Source organism: Anser brachyrhynchus (genome assembly GCF_964034855.1).
Source record: "Anser brachyrhynchus genome assembly, chromosome: 3".
NCBI lineage: Eukaryota > Metazoa > Chordata > Aves > Anseriformes > Anatidae > Anser > Anser brachyrhynchus.
Genome location: NC_137696.1, coordinates 100,697,870 through 100,712,224, shown reverse-complemented (window position 1 = coordinate 100,712,224; position 14,355 = coordinate 100,697,870). Strand labels below are relative to the sequence as shown.

General features: G+C 34.8%; 1 long non-coding RNA gene across 1 annotated transcript in view; it reads left to right on the top strand.

Moving 5' to 3' along the window:
• The window catches only part of LOC308193691, a 39,151-nt gene extending 25,685 nt beyond the window's left edge, over positions 1-13,466 (top strand). Inside the window, exons 3-4 of the long non-coding RNA XR_013949853.1 lie at positions 7,690-8,166; positions 12,750-13,466. This is a non-coding gene — a long non-coding RNA (uncharacterized lncRNA). The remainder of the gene's footprint in view (positions 1-7,689; positions 8,167-12,749) is intronic.
• Positions 13,467-14,355: the final 889 nt, after the last annotated feature.

Below are 14,355 nucleotides of genomic sequence, written 5' to 3'. Positions count from 1 at the left end.
TGCTTATCAAAAAGGTGTATTCTGTACACCTGTACATCTATAATTAATGAGACATTATTGAATTTCATAAAAAATAAAAAAAATAAAAAAAGTAATGAAAGACAGACAGGATTAATATATTTATTCCAAGATAAGTCTTAAACGCCTTTTTCAAGACAGTAGGCTGAATGCAGTCTGGAGGTACTTGCCATATTCTGTACATCTCCTGTCATGTGGGTTGTATTTGAGGATTAGATATCTATAGAGAAAATCTAGAATGTGTTTATAAATACTGTGCTCAGTGTTTGGTAGTATGATCTTGGGACTTCCTGCTTTTTTTTGTTGTTTTTTTTTTTGTTTGTTTGTTTGTTTGGTTTTTTTTTTGTTTTTTTTTTTAAACACAGTAACATTAGGTATCCTAGGACACTAAGAATGGTAACCATCCCAACATCTGGATGATTTTTTTTCCCTTTTCTCTTGTGCTGATCTGGAGAACTGGAAACTAGTTCTCTTAAAGCAAATTAGAACCACACAATGAAGAGAATAAAGTCTGTGTCCATATAATCAAATATTTTATGTAATAACTTATTGCAGCAAAATATTAATAAAACCGGAAACAATAGTGAATGAATCTTATAAAATATAGAATCTTTCCTTTTCCTAGTCTGTTTAGCTGGTAACTTGTTACTATAATTCCCCAGTATACACTGAATTGAAGGAATATTTGCTTTTTATTAAACAGGTATTTTTTAATTTTAGTCCAGCATGATCTTAATTAAAGGTTGACATTTCCATTTTCTATAAAACCTTTTTTTTTGAATTAGATCTATTGTAGAAATAATTACTTTTTCCTTTTTACTTACATATATGATACTGTATAATTATTTCTAAAAATAAAAGCTATGTAGACTAATGTTTCTTGGAAAGGTTAAGGACTTTATTCCACAAGTAATTTTGAAAACACATCATTTATAGAGTACCTTAATACTAATTTCTCAAACAACTTCCAAAAGGAAGGGCAATTATTTCTCATACATTCACGGAATATTTAATGATCAAAAATTTGTCTTACGAAATTGACTGTGGTTACAGTGAAGGGATGTTAGGCTTCCTCCAGCAGCCCCAGCCCAGGCCTCCTCCTGCTCAGCCACAAGAGCAGCTGCAGCTTCCCTTTTTGCAGGTTCGTCCATTAGTGAAGCTGAACAGCTACCAAAGACATCCAGGACACCCACAGGACATGGACACAGCTGGTCACACAGACAGGGCACTGGCATCAACAGCACTTACATATAGGATTCACAGAAGTCATAAGCCCTTCTCCTCTAGGGCTGGCAGAAGCAAAATGTCACTGGTGCAGGGGTACACTCAATACTTTCTAGGTTCACAAACACACATGCACCTTCATGGATCCCTTGAGTACTGGCATGGCCCCTCTGTCTGTCCAATATCCCCAATCAGACCCCAGACCCTCTTACTCACCCCACGGGTCTCCTACTTGCCAGATGGTCCAGTCTGATGCTCACTGCAGACACACAAACACACACTCCTCTCACAGGCACCCCATGTCCACAGGTCTCCCAGATACCAGTGTGGACACTCCTCCCACCCGGCACCTCTGACCAAATGCAGACCCAAACACACAAGATAGAGAGTGAAATAGTTAAGGAAAGGTTTAATAAAAAAAACAGACTGTGATGATCAGAGGTGGGGCTCAGTCAGACAAGTGTACTGATCAGCTCCATTTTACACATAACTGCCCCTTTTTATACCCCTTTCTCTCTGTTCCCTCCTCCCTGCTCCCCTTTCCCCTTCATATTCCCTCATCAGCTTGCATATTCCTACCAACCTCCTCCATCACCCTCAACCCTCAGGTTTGCAAAGCCCAGGTTTGCTTGCAGCTTCTTGATAGCCTGCCAATTACTGTGTCTGATTAGGTTTGTTTCTTATCTGTGTCTCTATGTTTGTCTGTCAGATTTGTGCCTCTGTTCTTGTTTACAGCTTCCCTCTTCTCTTATTATCCACTTTTTGCACTAAAAAGGTCCTTGACCATACACTCTTAGAGGAGCAGATGCTCTCTCCTTCCACACAGATGGAAAGTTATTGCAATGGGTTGGCTGGACAACATCTCTATTCCTTGTAAACTTCAAAGGGAAAGAGTCCAGAACAGTGAGATGGAGTTTAACTCTACCACAAGGAATGATATTAATTATTAAAGCTAAGTATGTATTTAATTTAATAGTGCCAAGTATTTTAGGTGATTACATACATGAAAGGAAGTCCCTGGCTTGAAGATCTTACTATATTTAAATAAAAAGCAATTAGAAGAAAGGCTTACTTCACAGAAGTGGGGTTAATCTTTCTAGGGATGTTCTTTCCTCTGTGAATAAAGTACTGCCAGGAGGCTGTACAGATTTACTCTTAACTCCCCTAGAGGAATGTCTCCCTCTTGCTGGAGAAAGAATCTTGTAAAATTAATCCCATCAGGCTACTACCCAATACCAGATCACTGTCAGTCAACTTTGGTAAAAAGAATGCCCTTTTTCTTTTTCTCCATGCTCTCCATTTGTATGTCATCCCACATTTGCCAGTGCAGAGGTCTTTGAGTCTGGATATGAAGGAGCAAACTAAGCACCACAAAGCAGTTGAGAAAGATGAAAATTGTGGGAAGAGAGAAAAGGGAAGTGAGAAAGACTATGTGAAGTGTAAGAAGTATACCTTTCTCTCTTTTTTCTTAGAGGGTTTTTCCATTCTCTCTTACCAAAAGACAAAACTAAACAGTACCAGCGACCTAATCTCGGTGCTGGAAGTGCCTGTGTACACTGATCTTTGTGCGTGTATCGTCACTTAGTTCTAGGTAGAGCCTTAGAACAAAGTTTGAGCTTCTATTTGGCAGGATATTGGAAGGATTTTCCACTCCCCAGGTAAACCTGGGCCAATGAAGCAAAATAACTTGTACTGGAGTGTATCAGAGAGCAGATGAGCAGATGGGCAGTTAAAATGAGCAGAGGAGAATGATGATGTTGCCTACTGCTTCAGATCATCTAAGAAATGAAAACTGTGCCCTCTAATCTGATAGCAGGCACAATCACCACCACTTGTACTTTTAAGAATGCTTGTTAGAATTTTCTTTTTAAGAATTATTATAGACTTCTCATCTGAAAAGAAGAGTTTGGAAAGTGGGAAACTACATTGGTGCTTTAGCTCGTATTGAGGACGTATTTTACAAAATGACCCGTGAACCTTCCTCAATGACTATGTTTTGATTCACATCAGGCACACACAGACTCGATTCATTTTGTGTGGAATTGAACTGGAAGGTCTGCTTCTGATACAATTCAGGCACTAGTGAGCATTCAGCCACAGGGACCAAGCTGGCCTCTTGGCTAGAAAAGCCCTCTGAAACATATAGTGTGGATGTCCGATCCTGAGCATTGTTTTGCTTGATGCATTTGCTCTTACTGGACTGCCCTACTTGCTAACAGATCCACAGTAATTTCTGGCTTAGTTGTCAAAATTCCAGAAGGTACAGATTTTAAGACCATTTCACTGTGATGCTTTCCTTCTCAGGTAGCTTTAAGCATCTTCTCAATTTTAATGCAGTTTTTGATTAGCTCTTCTGAGGCATCTGTATTGGGGTAGAGAAGAAATGTTGAATTTCAGAAATTATGTGGTGGGCTTAACTTGTACAGGCTTAAGTTGGCAGTTTTGTCTTGGCCAAATAATAGGCTCAAGACCTCAGTTCGTAACTCCTTAGAATGTATTTCTCCATTTGCTAAACAGCTAAGGATTTTTTGCTTTTTTTTTTATTATTATTTTCCCTTGGTTGAACTCAGTAGCACTGAAGGACTCACTTAAATGCTATTCTAAATAAATTCTGAATACAATGTCTGTGTACAAAAACTTCTGTATATCTTAACCTGTGAGTAAATATGTGAATAGATAAGAAATCCATTGACCAGAAATGTTAACAACCCCACATAAAATGCAACCTACTAATTTTATTTGTTTGCCTGTCTTTTTGTTTTAATTACCTTATTTTGAAGAAAGGTTCATACAAACAACAAAAGATTGATGTTTTAACTAAATGTCAGAGTGAGGTCAGTGTATTTTTGTCAGAGCCTCTGCAATGATTCATCCAACTGCTGGCTTGTTATATTTTTGTCCATCATATGCTACCAGATGTGTTGTTTCTCCCTTGTATTTATTTTGCTATCAAACTAAAAGTAGTGATAAAAATGCCCGTTTGATTTCTTTTCCTAAGCACATTTTGTGAATGCAGGATGATTTCAGTAAGTCTAATTCCTAAATATTTTAAATTTGACATAGATTTCTATTTATATTGTTTACAGGAAAAAAAATAAAAGGAAAAAGAAAAAAAAAACGATGTAAATTTACATTCCTTAGTAATGGACCGGTTTTGACTCAAAATTTAGATGTTACTTTTTAAACAAGGGGATTGTATTCTTTTCTAATCGCATATAAAAGTTCTATAAAACTCACACAAACAAAATGACTGCTTTCCTCTCCTGTCTGCTAGTTCATTGGATTAATGAACCCTAAGAAAATAGGAATTGTGCCCTAAGAAACACTCTTTCAATGAAATAAATTCTTTCAATATTTGTTATGTGTTCCTTCTGTATTTTAATTATAAATTTATATCCAGGAAATCTCCTCCTGGCTGTATGTATGTGTGTGCATGTGTGTGTATAAATATGTATAAAATAAATCTGTTTGTGCTGTCATCTGCACATGCTGTACAAGCACATATTCAATCTCCAAGCAACTGGGCTTTAAAGCTATTTTACCACTTCAGACACAAGGTCCAATCTCATGAAGACTGTAACTTTCTTAACATATGTAGATCTTTAGAATTATGCTGGATTTTTTGTAAAAACAATATCTAAAAAGACAGATTTAACCAACAGTTTACAAGGTTTGGTAGCCATAATGGAATACATTTTTCCTGTTCAAGTTATTGAAAAAAAAGGAGTCAGACACGGGCTGGAAGTAAACTTGCAAAATGTAGAAGTGGATGTTTCTGAGTACTCTACTACATCCTCCCTTAAGCCACTAATACTAACATTCTTGCTGATGTTGCAAACTCTACCTGCAAGTAGTAGGTGTATCTTCAGCCCTTAGAAACTTTGACATGTTTTCTTTAGCTAAAAATACCTGAAGACTCTATTAACCATTTTTTTCTGACTTCTTATTTAAAATTTAAAAAATATAAAGACATTTTTACATTCTCAAGAGATTTGTCATTTGTGATATTGATTTTTTTCCTTTTTCATTATATTTATTGTGAGAGTACATCTTTTTCTTCTTCTTCTTCTTCTTCTTCTTCTTCTTCTTCTTCTTCTTCTTCTTCTTCTTCTTCTTCTTCTTCTTCTTCTTCTTCTTCTTCTTCTTCTTCTTCTTCTTTTCTTCTTCTTCTTCTTCTTTTCTCTTTATATTAGGTACTGTTTGTTAACATGTAAGGATGTAGTGGTTGTTTTCCACCATGCAAAATGTTGATGTTACTTGTATTTATGCAACTCCACATGCATTAAACTGAGGTCTGAGTTTTAGTCTCTGAATTAATTAATCTACCTAGTAATTTGAACAATCTGAATAATAAAATATTTTAAATGGAAAATCTGTTCTTTGATTGCTTAGTAATAAAGTATGAGCTGACAGTTCTCTAATTTAGATTAAAAATTTGAAAAAAAAAACAAAAACTATATATGTTGCTGATGGAATTTCTACATATTAATGCAATCCTCCTTCAACATGTACATAAGCAACAATTATTTTATTTTATTTTTTTTTAGGGAAAAAATGTGGATAACTGATTTATATGTAACAGCTACTCTCTAAATTATTAGCCCATAAGGGTAACAGTTAAAAATAGCTCCATGATGAAAGCAAAAGACCCAGAGTATCAGCCCACAGCAACGGATGAAAAGATTACTGTTCAAACACCATAATTATAGATGTTACTTAGAACATAAATTTCAAAAACATCATACCATTAAGCTATTTGAAGTGATGTATGAAAAGGTACAATTATTAAAGGAAAGAAAACAAATATCGTGCAGTTAAACTAAATTTTGAGATCAGGCTCATTTTAAAGCTCTGATAGATAATACTGGTTGAAAGAAGCAAAGTCTAAACCACAAAATACTGTTTATTAACTTTTACAAGTAAATATCATTTTCAGGTCTTCCTAGAAACTCCTTCTGATTTTACTAAAACTTAGGAATCACCTGGATTCCTCAAAAAATCTCTCCAGTTGGCTCAGTTTTACCTTAAGTCTCCTAAGAAAATGAAACAAACTCTCTCTCTGTGGGATGTAGAACAAGTATCACCAATAATAGTGCCTCCTGTGATTTCCTTTTGGCAAGGACAGACTGCAGAAGTGTTTCCACTGGCATAGATCTAAATTTCAGCTCCACTACTTCTTTATTTTATCTCTTGTTCAAGGATATGAGCTGAAATAAAAGAAAATACTGCACAAAGGAAAATATGAGGGAACACATTCCCCTGTTTTAATAGCAGTCCTTAGACTAAACACTTACAACGTCAAAATGTCTTGGAATTCACTTGTGAATATAGGGCAAGAAGATCAGCCACTGATGCCTTGTAGTCATAAGGACTGAAGTAGATCTTTCACAGATTTTAAGCTCATCTGAAAACTACTCTCAATTCTGTGGTTTTTCACTGAAGAATTATTACGTTTTAAGAGTGCTACCAAAGAGAAGAAAATCATAGCGGCAGCCTGACATACTGATATAACTACAAGTTCCAGTCTGGACAATGAAGACATAAGATGTAACTGTTAGTCTGGGGGCAGAGAGTGGAATTCACAGGATCACAGAATCCCACTATTGCTGAGGTTGAAAGGGATGTCTGGAGATCATCTAGTCCCACCCTCAGCTCAAAGCAGGGTCAGCTAGGTCAGGATATGTGCCTCAGGGATCTGCACATGCAAAAATTCATTCTACATCATCAGCATCAAACAAATAAATAAATAAATCAGCTTTATGTCACAGTCTTTCAAATAAAAAGTAGTTTAAAAATATTTAAATTGGTGAAGAGGTTCAGCAGAAATAAAACAGTATTAACCACTGAGATATCTGAATTATAACAAGTTTACATCATCTCAAAAGCCAGACTCAGTCATAGAATTTAAATTAGTTCTCAAAACCTGAATATTCAGCCTTGGTCTTTTTCATTATATTCTGCACCATTGTTATTGCATTTTATCTAATCAAAGATAGATCAAAACAAATGGAGTAAAGGAAGCCCAAATACTAACCTGCTGGAAACTTCTTTTGTTCTTTGCAACCTATCATACGGAAATGGGGAAGGGACTACAAAGATACCAATGACTTTAAGTACATGTTAAGATTTCTCTGATACTATTCAACACTACAACAATTAAGGCTGGAGTCACGCTGTGCAACATTGATGAAATGTATTCTGAAGTACCATTTGGGAAAAATGGAAATAAAAACAAAGACAGTGTAAACATTAGTAATGTGATAAGCTTTAAAGGAATAAAAATATTAAAATGCAAAATGTAGAATCTGTTTGGACCCAAATCAATCTGGAGAAGAAAAGCACAGTTTACAGAGAAATGTTTGGATTCCATTATACGATCGGTTTCAAGTGAAAAAAAAAAGTCTACTTTTTTTTTTTTTTTTTTTTTTTTTTTTTTTTTTTTTGTAGACAAAGTTCCTGTAGTATTTGTATTCTTCATGGGATTTTCTAATCTGGACAATATGGAGAACATCAGTTCTTCATGATAAGATGAGGTACTCAAGAGAAAAAGTCCTCTTTCATACTTTGTTCTAGAAAGCAGTGAGAACTTCAGTGACGACTTGATAGACACTAACAAATTGAATAATCACAAGTTGGTTCAACTGAATGGAAAATAAATAAACAGCTAAAACAGTAAGCTAAATCTAAAGTGTTTTTGTTGTTTTGTTTTTTCTGTTTGTTTTGGTTTGATTTTTTTGTTTGTTTGTTTTTATAAGCAGGAAACTGTAGCTAAGTGTTTGTGTTCATGTTATAAACCTTTAAAAATTGAAGATTTACTTTAAGATCAGTCCTTCCTTTGTCTACTAGCAATCACAGATTCCTATCCCTTCTCTCTTCACCTCTTCATAGAAGTTGGACACACCATTCCTTGTGCCTCATAAGCTGGTAATTTACTTTTTTCTAAATTTGGTCTGTAAAATGACATGATTAGAAAAAAAGTCAGTTAGTTGTTGTTAGAAGACTCACTGAAGTCAGCTGGGGTCAAGTTCCTCAGAAACTTAGCCATAACATATAGAATTTCTTTCAAGTTGAATATAAAACATCATAATTCTTGTAGCTCACATGAAAAAGAAAAGACATTGAGGTTCTACTTCTCCATAAATGAAAAGGTACTTCATGCACAATATTAGAAATAAAAAAGACCCTGAAAGAATTAAGGAGAAAATACAGGTTAATGAAGAAAGCTGAGTAGTATCTCGCAAACTGCAAAGAATCACAAAATGGAAATTCAAAAACCATCAAACAAACAAACAAACAAAAATTGGAAAGAAGTAGAATCAGTGTTGCAATGAGGAGGAAAATTATCTGGGCATGATGCCCAAAGAATTTTTTGACAAACCAAGACAATATTTTGTCTTGATTTTCAGTGAAATTTGTTTTGTAACTATTACAATAGTAATTCCTGTTACAAGGAATAAGGCTACTGAAATAGAAATATTGAACTTAAGGAACAAACACAGGTAAGAGTCACCCTGTGCAACATTGGTGAAATGTGTTCTGAAGTACCATTTGGGAAAAATGGAAATAAAAGCAAAAAAGATAACGTAAAACATTAGTAATGTGATAAACTCTAAAGGAATACAAATGATAAAATGTAAAAAGCAGAATCTATTTGGATTCAAATCTATATGTAATCTCTTTAATCCCTGAACCCCGAAAGAAGTAGCAAGTAAAGTTTGTAGTCCAATAGTTATGATTTTCATAAATCTGTCAGTTTGGGATCTATGCTCCATAAGGCAGAAAAACGCCCATCAGTCTAATGTCAAATCTTTACAACAAGTTATAAAGGAAAGACAGGCTTCAGTGGATTTGGTTAGAGATAAGCATGTGTTTGAACCAGAAACCTGAGCACAGACTGCCCAAGACTGACCTAATCAAAAGCCTAATAAGAATTGTATGATACAACCCAACTTTAATTGAAATTGACCTCAACAATGATTTCAGAAGGAAGGGGACAACTAGGACTAGGGTGTCTAATCAAGAAACATGAATAAGATCAATAAGATTAAATGCTCTCTTACTAAAAACTGCTAAGTAGAGAAAGAAGACAGTGTGACCACAATAAAGATAGAAATAATATTAGGAATAGTTAGAGAAGGAAAGAAGAATATTTTAAAGGGACACTAAAAATATTTCAAAACTTATAAAAATGCATTGACTATGATTAGTGTCCTCTAGGACAATGGTTTAGAGCCCATTACATTGTTTTCATTAGAAATTAAAAGAACAGCTTCTTAAAACATTCTGAGATGCATTTTTTTCCTGCCTATTGGTTATTTTTTTTAGTGTTTTATCATATGCGAGAGGTTTCTGTATCTACTAAGGTCCTTTTGTTAACACTCTTCCACTACATCACAGAATTATGCTAGGTTAAAGATGGAATTAATAGCTAGCTCTCCACACTTCTGAGCATGCACAGTGCCTGATTTAATCCTGTAGGAAAATCTCTGACTGACCAGGAATATGCCTAGTGTCCTTGAGCTAGGCAGTTCTGGAGTGCAAGATTTCTAGATTGGTTTTCTGGATATAAATTTCTACTTTCTGCATTTAAGTTACCCAGCAAGGATACAAAATGTCATCCAAGGATGTCAAATGTCATTAGTAGTGTTATATGTAGAGTCTGTTTTTAAAATAGCAGGCATCAAAAGCTCACCGTGAGCTCGTCAGGATTTGTAGCAAATCTTACAACTAACAAAAATATTGAAATATGTAAAATAATGAGTAATATCAATGTCTTCAGAGGTTGCACACATTTCTGTCTCTTTGTTAAAAATTTAAATTTATCAGAAACTCCTATAATCTCTCAGATTATTCATTTCAGACTAGTTTGTCAGCCCTTAGGTATCTGAAAGGGGTTTTGAAGCAGTTGCTATATCAATTTATTTTTATCTAATGATAGCTGACCCATTATATGTTTCCCAGCATAATTCAAAGCAGGTCCATAGCAATAATGATAGTTTAAGGATGTACTAAAAAGTAATGATTCCTGTCTTCTATTGTGTCACCATGAACAGTCAAAGTTCAATGGACCGCTAACTGTTCTTTCTCCCTAGCTATGATCTCCTGTTCATGTAGATGAAAAAAAAAAAAAAACAAAAACAAAAACAAAAAACTTCTCCAAAGTAGTCTAGTTTAAACAAAGTTAGCAGTTTTTCTTTGAAACCATCTGCTAGCCAAATTTCCATTTTTATCTCCTGCATATGCCAGATATGCTGAGCTTCCATTCCCTTGTTTTGTAAAATAGACAGTATTTTTAAAAGTAACGGCTTGTATACTCAATACTAAGAAGCTTTTACACTTCCTCAGCAAAAAGCATCCTATTATCATATAGCACAGATTGCTGTTGAATGTATACACTATTTATTTCCAAAATTTCTCATTCCTGTTTATACACTACAAACTCCTTAATTTATTCCTTTAAGGAGATACAAGACAAGTATTACAGAAAGTAGTTGAAAGTATCCATATATTCTCAAGGTTTCTCCAGCCTCCATAAGGCACTAGAAAGTAACTCATCCTTTATTTATTAAAGGATGCAAATGTATGCATATATATATGTGTGTATATATATGTATAGTTGATGTTGCTTTCATTCATTTATTTATTTTTAAAATAATTCAGTACCAGCTACCTCTCAGTGTCATCTTTAACTCACTGTGCTAATGACACACTTTTGGGAAGCACACTCAGAAACAAACACTGCAGTTGGCACAGAGTGGATTATTTGTCCACCTGTACTTTGTCTGAACAGCAGCTCTTTCTTGATATGAAAATGTGTATGGCTAAGCACAGAGAATTACCTCTAACGATAAGCCAAGAAAGAATCCTGCTATGCTAATGAATAAAAATAATCAAAGGTATGCAGGCATATTGGAAGTATTTCTAATATTTTCCCCACTGTTTATTTTGCTACTATTTTATTTTTAATTCCTTGCCCTTCGTTTTTATTAAGAGAGTTTTTCATTGTAGTAGTGTTTTGACTTCAGGGAACTAGCAGATGATAGGTTCTTTCAAATGCATTATCAGTCATGGATATGCTTAAATTTATGCAAAACATCCAAATTACTGAATATTTTCTCTACCTGTTTATGACTGAGATGATCCCATAATTCAAGAGTAGAACAAATTGAGTGCAGCAGTCAAAAACAATAATGGAAACCTCCCGCACATGAGAGCGGTTCTGTTCTTCTGTTCTTGTTCTGGGTGTGTCTGCACTTATTTCCCTCAGCTGTCATATTTTTTCCTAAGAAATTAATTCATTGTCAAGAATATTTCCTAAATAAAACCAAGGGCAAATATTGAGAAAAGGAGATTGCTAATCATTTCATGATATTAGAAATAACAGTAAAACAACCAATAAGTAAGAAAATACATCTATCTGTCTATCAAAACAGCTTTTAGCATCCTTAGTTGAGGAATAAATCACCAGGTAGGAATATGCTGTACGGATTATTTTACATTCTAAAGGATTAATATATTTTAAATAATCATGGTATTTTGAATCAGTTTATTAGTAATAAGCCATACATTTATCATGATAGCAATTTGTCTTACATGCCAACTAAAATTGTCTGAAGTAGTAGACTTCACCCATTTCTAAAAAATAGAATATGCTTACAATGAACAAGTATGCCTAATGTCACATTGTCAACTGCAACTGGCCAATTTCAAAATGTAATTAGTAAAAATTAATATATTTTTTTAATAATTAGTAAAAATTACATTTTTTTTTCTTCCTAAAAAAGTTAGGAGGGAAAGACATGTACCAGAAGTACTTTATAATCTTAGTTTAAAATACAGAAAAATATATATATATATTTAATATCAAAGATGTAATTTGTGTTCAATTGCATATGAAGTGCAGCTTGTAGCTCTGACTTAAAGATTTATATTTTACAAGATGCAAAAATAGAGGTATATAAATAGTAAATATTTTAAACATAAGTGTAAAGAATTAACAAAAGAAAAAAAAATTCTCATATAGCTATCTCTGCATTAACCTGAAAAGAATACAGCTTTCATGCATACAATGGAAAGCAGAAATTTCTAAACTGGATTCTGAGGTCCATTCTCTTCTGTGCTGTAGTCAGAAAATTGATATCCGAACAAAATTTCCTAAACAAAGAACTTGCTTGGTGACAGTAATAAGTTCTACCCTTATTTTTGAGAAGGATCTGAGTTACATGTGTCCAATCCAGGTTGGGATCTAGTGATTACAGTTCACAAAGTTAAATATATCTGGAACTTAATAAACCTTTGTATTTATCAGCCACCCATTCATGCCTCATGTTAGGGTAAAACCTTTTCTCCGTATATCTTAAAGCAATAAATAAATACACTTACTTAAGTTCAAAGCACAGGTCCTTTAAGTTAATTCAGTGGTAAGGAAAGGCTTCCAGGCAAGCCTGTCTAAGTTTTTGGTTATCTGGAAACTTTTCTGATGTGTTCTCTCTCTCTTCCGTTCTTAGGAAGATGATCGTCCTGTCTTGGATGTCTCAGCTCAGCATCTAAGTTATTGTGGATAAAAGTGACCATTATGCCATAGATAATAAAACATACGCTAAGAGGGGGCCATCTACTAAATATGATCTAGCATCACTATTCTATCTTTAGAGGTACATAGGATGAACAATTCTGCTACACATCCAAAGCAGGTATCCTGCACTCAGTGTGGAGCTGAAGGACTTGCTGACTCACTTGTCCAAAGGTCTTTTACTAGTCCTTACAAAGCTGGTACCACCTAAGCAATGAGACAGGGTTTGTGTTGCATTAAATTCTTTATTACTGGGGATGTTAGTATTATTAACTTTTGAGACAGACACAAATCAGGAGAGTGTTATGACAGTAAGGTCTTACTAGACACCTAGCATGCTCCACAGATCATTCTTATTCTTATTATCCCACTGGCAGGTGCCTAAGTGGCCTTCAAGGACAAAGAGGTTTACTGTGGTTTGTGTGCTGACACCTTGTGAAGCTGTTTTGTAGCTAGTGTGGCTAGCATGTGAATGGTACAGTTAGGTATATTCCTCCTGGCTTAGGCTCTGATACAGAAGTGCAATTTAGCACATGATTTTTCAGTTGATATCACTTGTAGGTTCAACGCTTATCAAGTTACTGAGGATGCAATCCAAGCTGTCAAGAGTTTGGTCACCATCAGGTCCTTTAAAAGTGTTAATTGGCTGATCCACCAGGAAAACAGCTCTCTACAGAAGAATTTCTAATGGTCAGACAGTGGAAATTTGATTGAATTTAGCTAGCATCAAACTTGCAACAGCTTTCTTGCATCACAGCTAAGCATAGAAAATAATGAGAGGCACATGGATATTTCATGTTCTGGAAGGTATTAGTCATTCCTGTGAAAGGGTCTTTGATCAAGCAACAAGCCCAGTTTAAACAGAACAATGTCTAGTTCAGCCTTCTTCTATCTTAAACAGAGGCAACAACTAAAACTCTTTCATATAATGACATCAAGCTATAAAAATTAAGATGCCAACTCCTAGAGAACGTAGCCAAATATCAGAGCCAGGGTGGAGATGAGCTGTACAGTGTGCGAGGTCTCCCTTTGACTGGTTGTGAATGAGGACACTGTCTGAAAAGAGTGTATATATACAAGGAGAAAAAGACAGGATGAAAAGCAGTCATGCACCTGGTTCCAAGAAGGGAGCTCTGTGGCTAAAAAAAAATGACTGAGAAGATGACTGAAGGAAACTAAAAACAAAGTCCTGTTCCTCCTCTGCTCAGGGAAAACAGATTTTGTGTGTAGGATGAAAAAGAATCTCATTTTTATAATTCATTCCTTCTCAAAATGGAGACAGCTATGGGAGTTCCCATCTATGGACTAACAGCTCAAAAGAGACTGAATAATGGAAGACACAGAACTCTCACTAGCTTGTCTAGGAAATCGGTTCTGTAAAAATGTTATTGTCAGTTGGTGGATAAAGGAAATGATTTAGCAGACATTAGCACGCATGCTACTGCTTGATTCTTCTTTCTGAAATATAATTCTGCTGCAGGTGGGAGAATTACAAGGGTTGTTTTTTTATCAAACTTAAATGACATTAGTTTAATGATGCA